Consider the following 16,185-nt stretch of genomic DNA (forward strand, 5'->3'; position numbering starts at 1 on the left):
GCCCTAGGAAGGGAACAGTGGCAAACCACTTCCAAAGAACCTTGCCGAGAAAACTGCAGGGACTTGTCCAGGCAGTCATCAGGAGTCAAAAATTGATTCAAAGGCGCACACAAACACACACACACACACACACAAAAGACAATATGACAGTGAGTATACAGATAAGGTAAGATAAGAACACTTGAAAATGGGATATGCAATATCCTTACTTATAAGTATCAGTCAGCAAACCTTTGGTATAAATATCATAGATCTGACCTTTTGCCTTTGTCTATATAACAAACCATTATGTTCTGCTTACTAAGCGGAAGTTTTTAGTGACCTGATCCTGAAATGAAATTTGAATATTTTCCTTGCTACATTGGCCTGGCTCAGCTTCAGTGTGTCTACAGTTCAATACTTAAGTCTTGGATACTCTTGGTTCATTATACCATGATAAAGATGCAGTTGTTCTTCCAATTCTGCAAACAGGATATATGGGAAGCCTATGCTGCACTAAGAGTATATCTCATTTTATTAAGCCTTGATTAACTGTTGATTAGAAATCCTACAGTACTGAATAAATATTTCAAAGCCTACAAGAACACAATGAAACTCAGGCAGGTTTCCCATAGCTCATATTTTTAAGGAGTATGAATCATTTGATCTCAGTGGAATTAATTTTCCCTGTTTCTTCCATTATTTATTAGCCTGAGGGGGCAAGGTCTCAGGACCCAAAAGTAGCTTCAAGTTTTTCACCATCTGTGTTGAAGTGAAGCCAATGCAAATTCTACCTTCATCTCTGCACTTTTATGCCTCCTGCAATATTTCATTTCACACTTGTGATCTCTGTGCTTTGGAAACAATAAAATATGCACATCTCATCAGCTTGGAAGAACCATTTGTCACACATAACAAAAAATGGCTCTCAAGTAACTCAAAATACAGAATCTAAAGAAAGGGCCAAGAAAAATGTCGCCTTCTGTGGTGACAACAGTACAGCTTCAAAAGCCATACTGCCCACTATGTTAGTCAGCATGTACAGCACTAACTTATCTTTGAACTATGCCTGTTGGGTAAGCAAAGTTTATTCCTGTACAGTCTGCTGGAATATCATGCTAAAAGAAAAAACAAACAAGAATATTGGTATAATATTACAGTGGCATACAATGCTTTAGTTTTAAGAGAAAAATGGGCAACCATGGGAGGAATGCTTGTTAGAAACCTTTGCTCTGGCAGAGTGAAGCTTTACCCAACAAAGATGGTACAGTATGCTACTTATACCTTTAAAAGATTGTATAGCTACAATCCTGGAGTCATAAGAAATGACAAATACTGAGAGAGAGTAGCTAGGTTATAAGAATTATATGTGGTCTCCCATTTGCATCGCTGGCTCATCCCATACAAGGAGCCAGATGTTTTTTAAAAGCAGCTGGTCACAGTGGGCAATGGAAAAGGGCTTTGGGGCTATGGCAAAAGACTTGTAGAGGTGCATTCCTTCTGCTGATAAATGCTGAACCAGGAAGTGGCTGAAGGATTCTGGGGTGCCTTACCACACTGAAGGTGGTGGTATAGGGATCAAATGGTAACAGTGTGAAGAATCCAGCTACCCAGTAAGTTAATGATGGATTTTCAATAATGGGAGCCAGTTCTGGAAGAAATGACATTCAGCCAGCAGGTGTCTATCAGCAACAGCAACACTTCCGTGCAGCAGAGATCAGTTGCCAGGGTAGCCAGCAGAGTTGAGTGGCAGAGATCCAGGTCAACGATGGAAGTTGGTACAGGATCCAGGCAATTGTCTGGGAAAAGCCAGAAGTCAATGGGGCCAGGGGGCAATGTAGAGAAGAGCAACATGTGGCAGTTGTAGGAGCCAAACCATCTGAGCCAGCTGAACAGCCATGCTAAGCCCAGATCATTCCAGCCAGGAGAAGAGCATTTCCACAGCAGCAGGGCAAACCTGAAGTGGGGGACATTTGAGACAGCAGTAGCTCAGCCAAGCAGCTGGTATGGACAAGCCAAGTGTAGGAGCCATGACGGCATTAAATAGCAGCCCCAAAGTTCTTTCCTTGCACCTAGCAACTACAGCTCCAGGAACTGGAAGGTCACAATGAGACAGGCTAATTAGTTTTAGCAGTCCTCTGCAACAGAGAGAGCTGGGACAGGTAGAGCAGGGAAAAGAGGGAAAGAGGATTCTGGCTTTCCCTTTCTCCCTTAGCTATTGAAGAGGTAATAGAAAGCTAATGGTGGAATAACAGATGTAACAGCTAAATACGGGTAAAAATGAAAGAAACTGGTAAGGAAGAACATATATTTAAAAAAGAGCAAACCAAAGGCAGTTTAAAGGTAACAAAAAGTTCTTCTTTTAAAACAACAACAAAAAAGTTATTTATGTAATGTTTCCTTTTGCACTAGAAACAACTTTTTTCCCATAGTTAACAGTAAGAGAAATGGAGATAAAAATGATTTATGCAAAACAAAAGAATTTTGAATTTGCAAATAAGCCAGGGAAATGATTGGCATATAAACTGAGGAAAGAAAAAGAGAAAAAAAATATTAAAACTATAAGATGGAAATACCCTACAACTGGTAATTTAAAGATGCAATAAATATTTCATCGATACTATTCTAAATTATATAAAAGAGAAGAAATTTCCCTGGCAAAGGTTGATGAATACTTAAAGAAGCAAAATTGACCAAAGATCACAGAAAAACAGAAACAATTAATGAATGGACCTATAACAATAAGGGAAGTTTGTGAAGCTATAAAAAAGGCAAAAATAGGGAAAGTGCCTTTACCAGCCTCTTACTATAAACATTTTGAAGACAAACTACTACAACGGTTGCAATACATGATGAACTCTGTTTTACAGACTGGAAAGATACCAGACAGTTGAACAGAAGCTAATATAGCATTAATACCTTAAAAAGGTCAAGATTTGACCTCACCAAAAAATTACCACCCGATAACATTACTGAATAACGATTGTAAGTTATTTACTATTATTTTAGCTGAGATGATGAAAATGGTTTTACAGGACTGTATTCATGAAGATCAATGTGGGTCTTTACCTAAAAAAACAGCTGAGGGACAATATTTTGGACTGGATATTTTGGAATATTGGAAAAACATAATGAACATAATGAAAATGATTTTTCTTGATGTGGGAAAGGCCTTTGACAATTTGAACTGGACCTTTTTTAAAATTCTGAAAGATATGGACTTTGGTGAAAATCCATTTCTGTGTCCTGGGTTTATTTCTTGGAGACAAGTGCCAACAAGTGCCAACTTGTTATCATTCTTGGTACCATAAGTTGTATGCACCATTGCTTCCCAGAAGGTATCTATGTCAACAATTTGATAAAACCTTAAAAAAATAAGAATCTTATCAAATGGGTAAAATCAATTTACACAAGGCACAGATGTGAATGTGAGGAATTAACAAAACCTTGTGAGATACGGAAAGGCACTAGACAAGAATACCCCTTGTCACCATTGCTATGTATTTTAGCTTTGGAAGTACAGTATTGAATAGAGATATAAGGCAAGATGAGAGAATTGCAGGAGTGAAGATTAAAAATGAAACTTATAAATTACAGGAGTTTGCTGATAAACTGGTGGTAATTTTGGCAGATCCTCTAAAACATTAGGAATAGAAATATTAATGGAAAAGCTAACAGACTTTGGGGTATTAGCTGGCTTTAAAATTAATAAACAAAAGACAAACAAAGAATATGAACATCAAAAAGCAAATGGAACTGATGGAAAAATGGTTTTAAAATTGAGACAAGAAGTGAAATACTTGGGTATCACTATGACTAATATGAATTTTATGTTACACCAGAATGATTATGTTAAGACGTGGAATGAAATTAAGAATGACATGTTAAGATGGGAGAAATTACAATTGTCATTGTTGGGAAGAAGTTCTGTGATAAAAATGAAAGTTTTGCCAAGGATGATGGTTTTGTTTCAGACAATACCTATTCTGAAAACTGATATATCTTTCTTCCATTGTTTAAATGGTATATCTAAGTTTGTATGGCAAGAGAAAAAACCCAAGAGTTAAATATAAAATTCTTCAAGATTAAAAGGAAAAAGGAGGATTGGGACTGTCTGATTTGAAATTGTATTTTGCAGCCTGCTGCTTAGTTTGAATGAAAGAGTGGGTTTTGCTGGGAAATAAAAGAATTTTAGAAATAGAAGGAGAAGATCTGAGGTTTGGATGGCATGGATTTTTATGGTACGATAACATTAAGCTTAATGTAGATTTTAAGAATCATTATATTAGGAGTGCCATACTGAGAATATGGAACAGAGATAAACCCAGACCATGCCCAAAATTAACACAAAAAGCATTTTACACAAAAGAAACAGTAGGTAAATAAAAATGGATAATTCATTGAGAGTTGTTAAAAAAGGAAAATGGAGAATATAAGATGAAATCAAAAGAGCAATTGGCTACAGAGGGATTTAGTTTTCAGTGGTTTTTGTATGCACAGTTAAGAGAAAGATTTAACCTAGATAATAGGACATCTGGAACTGAGCAGCAGAAGACAGAATTTGAAGTTAAACTATGTACAAGTGATGAACATATAATTGCTAAAATGTATAAACTTTTATTGAAATTTGAAACAGAAGAAAAATAAGTGAAAGACTGTATGATAATATGGGCTAAGAACTTTGGACACAATATACGGATGAAAAGTGGAAAAATATGTGGTTGAAAGGATTGAAATTTACATTATGTTATAATCTAAAAGAGAATTTTCATAATATGACGTACCATTGGTGGACTTCCAGTGGGGACATGGCAGACTGAGCAGCTGTGACCGCGGGCTTAGTGGGTGGAACTGACAACACAATTTTTTTCAGGCTCAGGCAGGTTTTCCTGAAGCCCAAGAGTGTTCTCCAGACAAAGGAAAACACCAGGAATGATCCCATCTGTCCTCTGGACGGCTGCTTATAGCCAGAAGATCGCAAACAGCGTTTTGCGTTTGACTGGTAAGAGCTAGATGGGAGGCTGTGATGTTATCAGTTTCCAAGCCACGCTATAGTCTTAAAGGGACACTAAGACCAGCCACCCCATTTCTAAATCACCCAATTTATATATTTTTTAAATGCGTACCCTAAGAGATGCTTTCTACAGCAAGCAGAAGCTGGCTTTCTTGGTGCTTACTGTTATTTTTGGGATTACTTTTCAAAAAAAAATTTTGTTTAAGTTTTGGAATTCGTTTTCCTTCCGAATATAAAGGAGAATTGAGAGTAAACATTTGTCTTCCTGTTATTATTTTGGTATTAAATTTGAAGATACTAGCATTTTCCTACATGTTGAATTAGCTGATTTAAACCTTCAGCTTTCTGTTTCTACTTTCCCTTGGGAATTGTCTGCTTATCTCACTTTCACTTTGTGTAAACAAACTTCGGAACTTTTCCATATTTTCAACTTTCACTGGTTAAGCTCCTAGGGAGCGCCATAATCTACTCCGTGAGACATGGAGGATTTTAAACAGATTTTTTCTGACTTCCATCAAGATTTTAACAGATCTTTTCTGACTCCTATCAAGTTTTTATCCAAGACATTCAGGACATTGTGAGAAAAAAAGAGTTCTAAAATGTGCCATCTGGTTGAGGATGTAGTGGATGAAACTGAGGAATTCAACAGTGATAGAAAGGTTTTTTTGAAGAATGAGATTGGGATTTCTGTTTAGATGCTGGATGAAGATTGGATAGAGGAGTTGGAGAAATTTAACAGAGAAAGGGGTCTGCAAGCAATAAGTAAAATTGACTTTTTGGTGAAATGACATGAAAAAGAATTGATCATTATGTATGGGGGGGTTTTCTGAAGTTAGAATTTTTGAGGGGGCCAGTTGGGCTGTTTGATTTTTTTCAAGAGAAAAGCTTTGTGCACATTGTGGGGATTTCTAGATGCTTTGGTTTATTTTGAAGTGGGATAAAGGTTAAATAATATTTATCTGGATCACTTTTAGGACTTGACTGATGTTATTTGTTTTTAAGGATATGGATTAATATTAATAGGGTATTAAAATGTTTATTTGTATGATTTTAAGAATTTGATTTAAGGTTATTGTTTTGAATTGCTTTTCTTATTAAGATTAAAACTGTTGTATTACCTAGTATAATAGCAGACAATTTATATGTTTTAGTTTGATTTTTATTATAGTAGACAGAAATGTACAGAATAGTAGTAGGAAGGGAATAATCAAGTAAGTTATTTTGGGTGGGAGCTGTTTAGGAGGTTTATATGAATTCTTTTTTCTTTATTTAAATGGAAGGGGAGGGGTAACTGTACTTAGTGATTTTTATAATGTGCTAAAGGGAAATGATTTATAGAAATAATGTGATTTTAGTATGGAAAAAATTTGTATATCCTTGCTGTTAAAAACCAGAAGTCACATCTTTCTGTAATGTTGAAAAAAAAATCTTGTGTTTTCACACCTTTTTAGTTTTTCTTCTTGTAGTTTTCTTTTTTGTAGCTTTTATCTTTCTCTTCAAACTTAATAAAATTCATAATAAAAAAATTATGTACCATTGGTATATGACTCCAGAAGAATTATCTCAAATGTATAAAAGTACTTCAAATTTATGTTGGGAACATGGGCAACATAAAGGGTCATTTTATCATGCCTGGTGGACTTGTAAAAAAGCCAGAAATTTCAGAATTCCCATGAGCCAAACTCATGTTCCTCCAGAATAGAGGAACACATTGCAGCCGAAAATGGCACCCAAACACTGGATTCAGGCTGCAGAAAACTCTCCGAAGTAAGAAGAAATTGCAAGATCATCCGTATGTACTCCATACAGCTGTTTTTTGTTTTTTTGTGAGCTGATGGCAGGAACTGTGTTTTTGAAGTCGGCTTACAATCGGCTGGGAGTCACAGGATTTTATCGTGCTTATAGCCATTAATATCACCTATATGAACTTTAAGTTCAACCAAGGTTCATCTCTTAATCACTCTTGATTTCATTTTTCCTGCCTTTGGCTGTTGTTTTTTTTTAAGATTGAGAACCTTCAGACTGGTAAGCTTTATTGAATCACTGGGTGAGTTTCCATCCAGCCTTAAAAAAAGAGTTTAACTACAAGTTTAAATTTTTAAATTTAACCATTTTTGTTTTGTATATATAACAAAAGGATTATTATTGTTGGCTTTAGAGAGTTTTAAACAGATTAAGGTCAGATGGACTTGATTTAAGTCTTTGAAGCTAATTGAAAGAATCCTTTCTCATGGGAATATCCCTATGTTTATATTTCGAAACTGGTAAAACAACTTTGAAGGTTGGACACTAGAGGGCACCAGATGGCTATCTTAAAAGAAATGTTTGTTGAATGGGTGCAGAGTCTTAGAGTTACAGTATTTAACTCTATAGTAGAATCAGATGGTGTTATTGAAGAGGAACAAGCCCCATTGAATAAAACTGCAATTGACTTAAAAACTATAAACTACAAGAAAGAGATGGAAATAATGGATTTACACATGAAATTGGATGAAAATTTAAAAATTAAAAAAAGATATACAAATAAATCAGAAGAGCAATGTGGTTAATTTTCATATACTGGATTTACAAAAGGGATTTGCTGGAGTTGCCATACTAGAATTACAAAAGGGTTGTAATTCTAAGATGACAAAGATGACAAGAGCTTTGAGAGAAGAGACAGAGATGAGAAAGCAGCTGTTAAAGCTTTCTTTGAGGAATGGGAGAAAGAAGAAAGAATATAAAATTGGTTTATTTGATCAAGGTTAAAATAATGGGTTGCTATTTCTGGTGATGTTTAATTGTTTTCTGATGGGACTGGATGATGATAGTTATTTCTGGTAATGCTTAATTGTTTTTTGACCGGGACTGTGACTATTCGAAGAGAGGAAATAGGGGGGATCTGTTTAAATAGAAACTGAGTTAAAGGAAGGATTCAATTTGGGTGTAACATGTAAAGTTTGTAATACTTATATTGTTATTTTTGATAATCCTTACTGGAGTTTTGCTGATTAATATGGAGAAGATGAGGTTTAAGAGATGGGCTTATTGAAAATGGGGTGAAGTGTGGAATGAAGAGGTCTTTGGTTGTATTTTAAGAGATAGTGATAAGTTAAGGTTGACTATACTTGCTGGGGATGAAGCTTTCTTTTTTTAACGTTCTCTTTCCTTTTTTCTTTTCCTGCACTTTTAATTTTAATTTAATTTTAATGCACTTCCTACATTTTTGATTTTTTTAAAAAATGTATTTCTGTACTATACTATATAATCTTTAATAAATTATTGGAAAAAAAAATTAAAAAGCCAGAAATTCTGAGTTCAAATACATATAATGATACAAAGAATTTTAAAGATGAACATTCAATTGAAATCAGAATTTTTCTTGCTGGGATTAATGGACAGCCAATTAGAAAAGAGCCATGGAAAATTATTTTTATATATGATTACTGCTGCAAGACTATTAAATGTACAATCACTATATAATGCCTATTTCTCTGAAAGTGATCACTGTCCCAACGTGCTGTTTTTGAAGCTCTTTGGTGTTCCTTTTTGGAAATATATCCTATTCCATCTGAAGATACCCCCAAGGGTCAAATACAAATGAAATGGACAGCTCACATGAAAGATAAATTAACCCAAATGGTCTCTACTGATGAGGCACTCCAACTTTGTACAACTATTCTAGATGATAGGTCCCTTGACCAAATTTTGCCATCTTATACTCAACTAGTTCAGCTTCTTCAACCAATCATCCCCCCTCGCCCAGCTGGTGTAAATAGAAAGCAGCACTCTTTCAACCAACCTTGGTTTGATAGCGAATGTCATGCAGCTAAGAAACAACTGATTACCTGCTTTAAGGAATATAAAAATGATCCTCTTTCCTATTCAACCCAGGATCTGTTGCTCCTCAAGAGGAAATAGAAACAGCTGCTACAGGCAAAGAAGAGAAAGGCTCTGAGAGTGTCTTGGAATCAACTAACTTCTGTTACTCATTCTAAGAATTCAGCCTTATTTTGGAAATGTATAACTCTTCAATCTGTTTCCTCTAATTTACAAATTTCGTTTCTTATTCCTGCCAGCCTCAGAGGACCACTTCAGATCACTTTATACACAGGAGGAATATTTCACCCAAAGAGGGGATTAGACTATGAAGTTCACTTGTCCCCCTCCTAGCTTGTAGCAAGTGGGACATGTGGATGAGATCTCAGACTGACAGTACCATCTACTTCAACCCACCATTTTGTAGACAGGCAGCTGTCCCAGGTATTTCAAAAATGCAGATGTCTCACAGATTCATATTCACTTTCCAAACCTTTAGTAATTTAACTGCCCAGGCCGTGTATGCAAGTCTACGTTTTTCTCTAAACAGAGATGCTCTGCAAAACTGTAATAATTTCTTAGCTACCAGTGAATTTTATGTGCATACCACACATATTTAGTTATAATCTTTATTCATCTATGCTTAGAAGCAGAACTAATATTTCCTTAAAAGAAGTTGAAGTCAAAATATTTGCATAATTTCTTTAATAGCCTTCTAGGCTATTCAGAGATTTCAGATAGCAAACTGAGAAATTGAAACATACAGAAAATGTCACACCAGGCCATTTGCCATATGTTACCAATGTAGCTCATCTCACAAAAGCTAAGTAGGCTCAGCTTTTAGTAAGCTGAACGTTAGTAATGGATGGAGACCACAGCAAAGCTGTAGGTCAGACTGGAAAGTAAAAAAAAAAAAACAGCGGCAGACTACTTCAATGTTGTTGTTAACAAAACTATGTGGACAAGCCCATATGGATATCAGGAAGTTGAGGTCAACTTGAGGGAGTCTATCTTTATGTATTGGAAGCCAGTGTAGCATTCCTTTCTGAATTTGGAATTGAACTCAATGGTGTAAATGGCATCTTTCAACTCTATAATTCTAATTTCAAAGCCTCTCTTCTGTGCATTGCTATTGGACTGAGTTTGTTGCATCTTTGCAGGCCTGTTCCTTTACATCAGTGGCAGACAAAACTTTGGCCAGTACAGACCACACTGAACAGTTGTTTTGGAAAAGGTGACTCAGGGAAGATGATTACCAAATGGGTTTGGCTGCATCATGCAAGACAGCAGGGCTAGGATTTCCTGGTTTGTTTCTGCTTATTGGGAGGTTACTTTAAAAGCAAACAAACAAACAAACCCACCTATGGTAGGTCTATTTTCAGATTACACTACAGTATTCAGGTGTCTCCCAATTAAAAATAACAATAATCCCAAATTTGATATTACAGTCAAAGATGACTTCAAAAGCCACAAAAAAGAAATGTAAGGCCCCAGACAACCATGCAATAGTCAATAGAGGCCTTTCCATGAAGCAAAATTTTCTTTCCTGGCATCTCTCTCACACCTCCCAGTACTTGATTATTTGTCGACTAAACAAGTTTGTGCAGTGAAGCATTGAAGACATGACATATTGCTGCATCAATCCAGAAGAAAGGAAAGTGGGCAACATTCATTTATTTGTGATAAGTAAAACTCACTTGGCTTGTTCCACAATTGAGCTCAGCTAATACAAGGAATTTCCTTACCTTTTTGCTTCTTACTCCAATTCTAATACAACATTCAGCAATGTCACTACACTCCCAGTTAAATTACTTGAAGAACAATAAGACCACATCTTGTCTTTACCCACAATGCTCCTAATCCTAGTTCACCACATCCTTCCATGGTAGGAGGAGCAACAAAGGTAATTAAGGTTTAAGGTAATAACAAGATTATTGTTCCCCTGGGTTGCCAGGAAGCAATGCTGTAACAGAACTACAAACTGACTTGGGGAAATGATCAACACAGTCGAGTATTCTGTGGTAATATTTTTAAGATTTTGAACAGGATTTTGGCAATACTGCTACTTCTTAGGATTGCTTATTCAAGCATGGGATGAGATGGCAAATTGCTGTCAGTAGGACTTAAATAGCCACAGGCAAACAGAGAGCCTTTGTTTTCCTAACATTTTTATATAATCTATAGATACTGGCTAATAAAAATGAAATTGTGTCAATTGTTACCTAAATGCCCTTTAAGACCTATAACACAGGACTACATTGTACACAATAGCATCTAAGAATGGTGGTAAAGCAAAAAATATTCAGGTTTGACTTTCTGTATGTGATGATGACTGATTTCAAAAGCGGCATGAAAAGAAAGCTTCAGCTTTTTAATAAAAAACGCAGATCTCTTGCTCTATGTGGGTATTGTAGAATTTTCTGAATAAAGTTAATTGAAGTTCACAACTCACAACAACTTATTTGTGAATTTTCTTCTTCAGATGTATTTAGACTAGATAAACAAGAGACAATCTCTGAGACAGCATTTTAGGTGTTATAAAACAGATTGGATTTCCACCTTCAAGGCTGGAAAGAGAACATCTCAAAGAAATTGACTGTGTCTCTGTGTTAACAGTGATGCATTTATTTTAAGAATGCTTCAGGATATGATACATGTGATGCCTGTAGATGGGACTTGAAGGCAGGAGTTGCACCAGAAACATTTTGTTATCTTAAACAAGGTATTCTGTTAGAGATGTCCTTTAATTCTGGTCCTTTAATAACAATGCCATATATATCAGACCATTTTAAATATGCATATTCTACATCACACTATCTTACACTATTGCATTTTCTTTTCTCAAGCTACTAACATTGAATGAACTTTAAAAGATCCACAATGACCTTTGCTATTGTGTAGGTCATTAACATAATAGACAGAAAAAGAACTTTGATCTGAAAATGGTAGTTCATACAAATGACAAATACAAAAGAAATAAACAGAAAAGTTAATAAGATGAAATTAAATCTCAGAATAGAAGATAACCATTGCTTCAGTTTTGCCAATTAGCTAAAAAGTCACAGTGCTTTGGAGAATGTGATTGATTTACCTGCATAACTCATGGAAAATGGCACATATTATATAAATATATACATAAATCAGCTTAAAATTCTAAAATCCTATGTTTAAAAGTCTGTTCTAAAATCAAAGTAATAAATCATCTGACTTCAGCCAAAAAATATTTCAAATGCAACAAATTAATATTACAACACAAAAACAAACCCTCCTCTAAATGGAAAACATAGTAATCCAAGAAGTTTAAATTGAAATAATTATCAAAAGCTGTTATTTTGTCTGCTGAGTTAACTATCCTTATAATTTTGTATAATCTATAAATATGATAACAATTCCTCCACACAGTAATTTAAACTAAGGATGAAAATGTTAATTCTATTGGCCTAAGACAGAATCCCACATGTTATTACCAAAATTTCTCTGCGGCTTAATGGGAAACAAAAAAATAAACATTCTTTGAATATGGTTTTACAATATATGTAAATATGTATGTTATTATGATCTACCTTGTATCCAATCACTAAGCAAAATATCAAAGCATTGTGAACTGTTTTGCTAAAATCAAGATAAATTATGTCAAAAGCATTCCTACAATCCACCAGGCTACAAATCCATTAAAAATATATGCATTTCTGACAAAGGATTTATTTTTGACCCATCTATGTTCACTACAACTGATCACTGCCCTGTAATGGTTACAAACTGACTTCTTAATAACCTAGTTTTGAATGAAAAACCAGGTGCTGTTCTGAACTTAGTTTTACAGATTTTACTTCCTTCTCTCTTTGAAGGTCAGGGCAACAGCCTATTTTAAATAGACAAAGACTATTTAACATTTATTCTTTTTTAATATATGTATATTCACTTTCTGTGCTGAAGGATCTTGAAGCTCTTTACAACAACAAATAATAATACATTAAAATAACTTACAACAAAATGTAAAAATATATTAATTAAAAAAACTTGGGGTGGGGGTGGGCAGCCTGAGTGAAGCACTAGAGATTATACAATTAACTATATTGTTAGAACATTTTTTATTTCCTGAAAAATAAAATAGCATTGATTTTCACATACAGATATACATAAATATATAATAATATGCGTGTTGTTTTTATGTTTGTTTTTGTTCCTATATATATAGCTCAGAGGAAGAAGTCAAAATTGGCTTGATTCTTGGCTCACATTCTATACTGAATGGGTTGTTCAGCACTATATTATTTCTATTTTTATTAGAATTATGTTTAAAAGAAGCGACTACACATTAGACATTTAACTAAATTTAAGCAAGAATGGTTCCCATGTATATGCAGCATGGTAAATGTAACTATTTATAGCCTGGCTTTTAAGGGGGCCTGAATGCCTACAAATATCACAGATTAGCAAATGTATAAAAAGGAAGAAGTCAGAAACAAATAGTTCTTTTTATTATTACTTCCCTTTCCTCTCTTTTTACTTTTTAGATATTTAAACTTTGTTAAATTTGCTTCATTTATTTCTTCCCTTTTATCTGTCTACATATAAAGTAACAATACAATGGAGATTTTAATATTAAGGGTTTAAGATTGAAACGAATAATCTTATAATCAATACTTTGAGATGAGTTGCAGTTTTCTTTTTAATGTTATACTTAACTTTGGATGAAAAGCCAAATAATTTTATGCTTGCAATATAGACAGCCTAAATTGTAACTAATATCGATATAACTTTTACTTTTATTTCTGTATTTTCAATACTTTAAGCTTTCTAAATAATAGAATGTTAATAATTGATAATTGTATTATATAAACATCACCATATTGAAACAATACGGAGTATCAAGATTTACAAAATATAATAAAAAGGAAAGAGAGAGAGGGAGGGAGGGAGAGAAAAAGAGAGACTAACAGCTATTAAAACATAACATTTTATCCCACATAACAGACATGCAGCTTTCGGAACGATGTGTACATCTTTGAAGAGAACAACAGGATGAATGTAGAATTTCACAAGCTTTTATTTGAAACTACATCCTCCATTTTACTGAACTTCTTAAATTTGAAAAATAAAATCCATTAGATGTACCATTCACTTGCCAGTAATTGTCCATTGCTATCATCCAACTAAAAATCAAGAATTGTTTTCCACCTTACATTTGAAAGTATCAGGAAACTACATCCTCCATAAATACAAACTGCATATAAAGTTATCTGTAGTTTTGTCTACTTAGCTAAATCACAGATGGACAATGTGTGCAGTGATTATGAAGCATAATTTATTTTTCCTCTGAGTCTTTCAAGAACTATAGCTAGTCACACCATGATGTCACCAGAATGAGGCAATGTTTTCCTGACTTTTTCTTTCTCACATGGAAGAGTTATGAAATTAAATAATATCTAGAGCCTTGCAATAAGGTTCTGTTTTATTCTTTAATCATGCACCACAAAAGCACAAAAACTGTCTAAACTTTCATCCCGCCTATTCTGGAGCTGTTCTGGATGCTGAAGAAGAGGGGCTGGGAAGCCACATTCAGCCAATAACTGGCTTGCTTATTCCTTAGTTAGATGAACTCTGACACAGTAAAACCAGCTTTATGCATTTTTACAAAAATTCATAAGTACCTGTAAAACCAACAATGGTGAATAGCCTGGAAATGAGCATTTTAGTGTATTTTCAGATAAGCTTGCTGCTATAAAAAACAAGGCTCAATTGCTATGTTGCAAAACAATCAACAAATTGGGAATACATCCAGAAAAGATAAATATGAGATTAGCTAAAGATAGATTTGTGAGCTCAAACAGAACTGGAGTTGAATAAAGCAAGGACAATAGGTAGAAGATTAACAGAGTTAAATATAATACCTTAGTATTGTCCATTTTTAAACCAATCCTATATTATTTACTCCAAAGAAGATTCTGTTAAATAAAGAAGGCTTTTATTTGTTTATACCAGACATGGAATTTTAACATTATTGCTAGTTCAGAAAAAAGATGGTAGACACTATATTAAGAGTACTTGTTAAAAATTGATTAACCATCATATTTTATCTTTTTCCAACCAGAAAACCAGTTGTTGAACATAAAGGCAAGAAATGTGACAAAGCACGATTATATGGAACCAAGTGATAATAAGAAAGGTGCTAAAACAAAAAAACAAGAATAAGAGACAGAGTCATGAATTTCTTGAAGTGACAGATGAGTTGAAGTCATGTACTAGAAAAATACAGAACATAAATTCAAAGACAGAGAGGAAAAAAATTGCAATTTTGTACATTGCAACTAGAATATTATGAAAGCACAGTAGGGTAATGAATGTTGACATCCACAAGGGTAAATGAGAAAGAAGAAAAAGAAGCCAATGTTTTAAAGAAATGAAACCAAATAGCACAGTGCATAATGCATAAAACTAAGTCCACTACTCCTGTATCAGTCAAGTGGGAAAGGAGAAAAATATAGTACTGTGTGTTAAAAGAAACAGCTTTAGAAACACTATGATAGTTCTGCAGCTCCTGATGAATAAATTTTCCCAATAAAGAAAGGCAAAAAAAGGTAAAAATAAGTACATAATTTACATTTATAGCAAAGAATGCAAAACATAGTTTGGGATTTTATTAGAAGATATCTGGCCAACTGTGAACAGATCTGCAAAGGTTACTATTTAATAACATAGACTCAGTGAAAATGTATTCCTCAATACTAATCCTCTTCAGCCATCACTCTGCACATGGATTCAGTTAGTCGACCTTAGAGTTCTAACTAGAAACTAAAAATAGATACTGCAACGTAATGTCTACCTATCTTTGATTTTGGAAATAATTTCTTACTTGTTCAAAAGGAATGAATTATACCATTTTGACTCTGGCGTGCAATAGTTCAGATATCCAAAATATAGACACAAGGAATCAGGCATTTTCTGTTTGATATATCTGAATCTTCTTGTGGGAAACTCTTCTCTATTCTTATTTCAGCTTAACACTCCATTGACAAGGGAAAGAATACTATTTCTACTGCCATTCCAATAATTTATAACAGTGCTTCCCAAACCTGGGTAAATTATCCAAAACTGGGTAAAAGTGATTTTTCTTTAGGTAATGACACACAAACCCATTAAATTGACTTTAAGTGTTTTACCTATATTGGGTAAAAAGGACTTTCTGATAAGTGATTTTGGATAATGAAGGAAAAAGTTTGGGAAGCATTGCTTTATAATATTCCTCATTGTTAGTGACAGGATAATAAAATGTATGCTAATGGAGACAAAGCTTTATACCATTCATAATGAAAGCACAAACAAAAAATATAGGGTCTGCAATGAGTGCTACTAAAAATAATGTAGTATAAAATGAATCACTGTGTGTATGG

At 34.2% G+C, this 16,185-nt stretch overlaps 1 long non-coding RNA gene across 1 annotated transcript in view; it reads right to left on the reverse strand.

Annotated features, from left to right (window-relative positions):
* LOC134498366 (uncharacterized) overlaps positions 1-16,185 on the reverse strand; it is a 265,013-nt gene that overhangs the window by 74,176 nt on the left and 174,652 nt on the right. The gene's annotated exons all lie outside the window — the stretch shown is intronic.

Source organism: Candoia aspera, chromosome 5, assembly GCF_035149785.1.
Source record: "Candoia aspera isolate rCanAsp1 chromosome 5, rCanAsp1.hap2, whole genome shotgun sequence".
NCBI classification, from domain to species: domain Eukaryota; kingdom Metazoa; phylum Chordata; class Lepidosauria; order Squamata; family Boidae; genus Candoia; species Candoia aspera.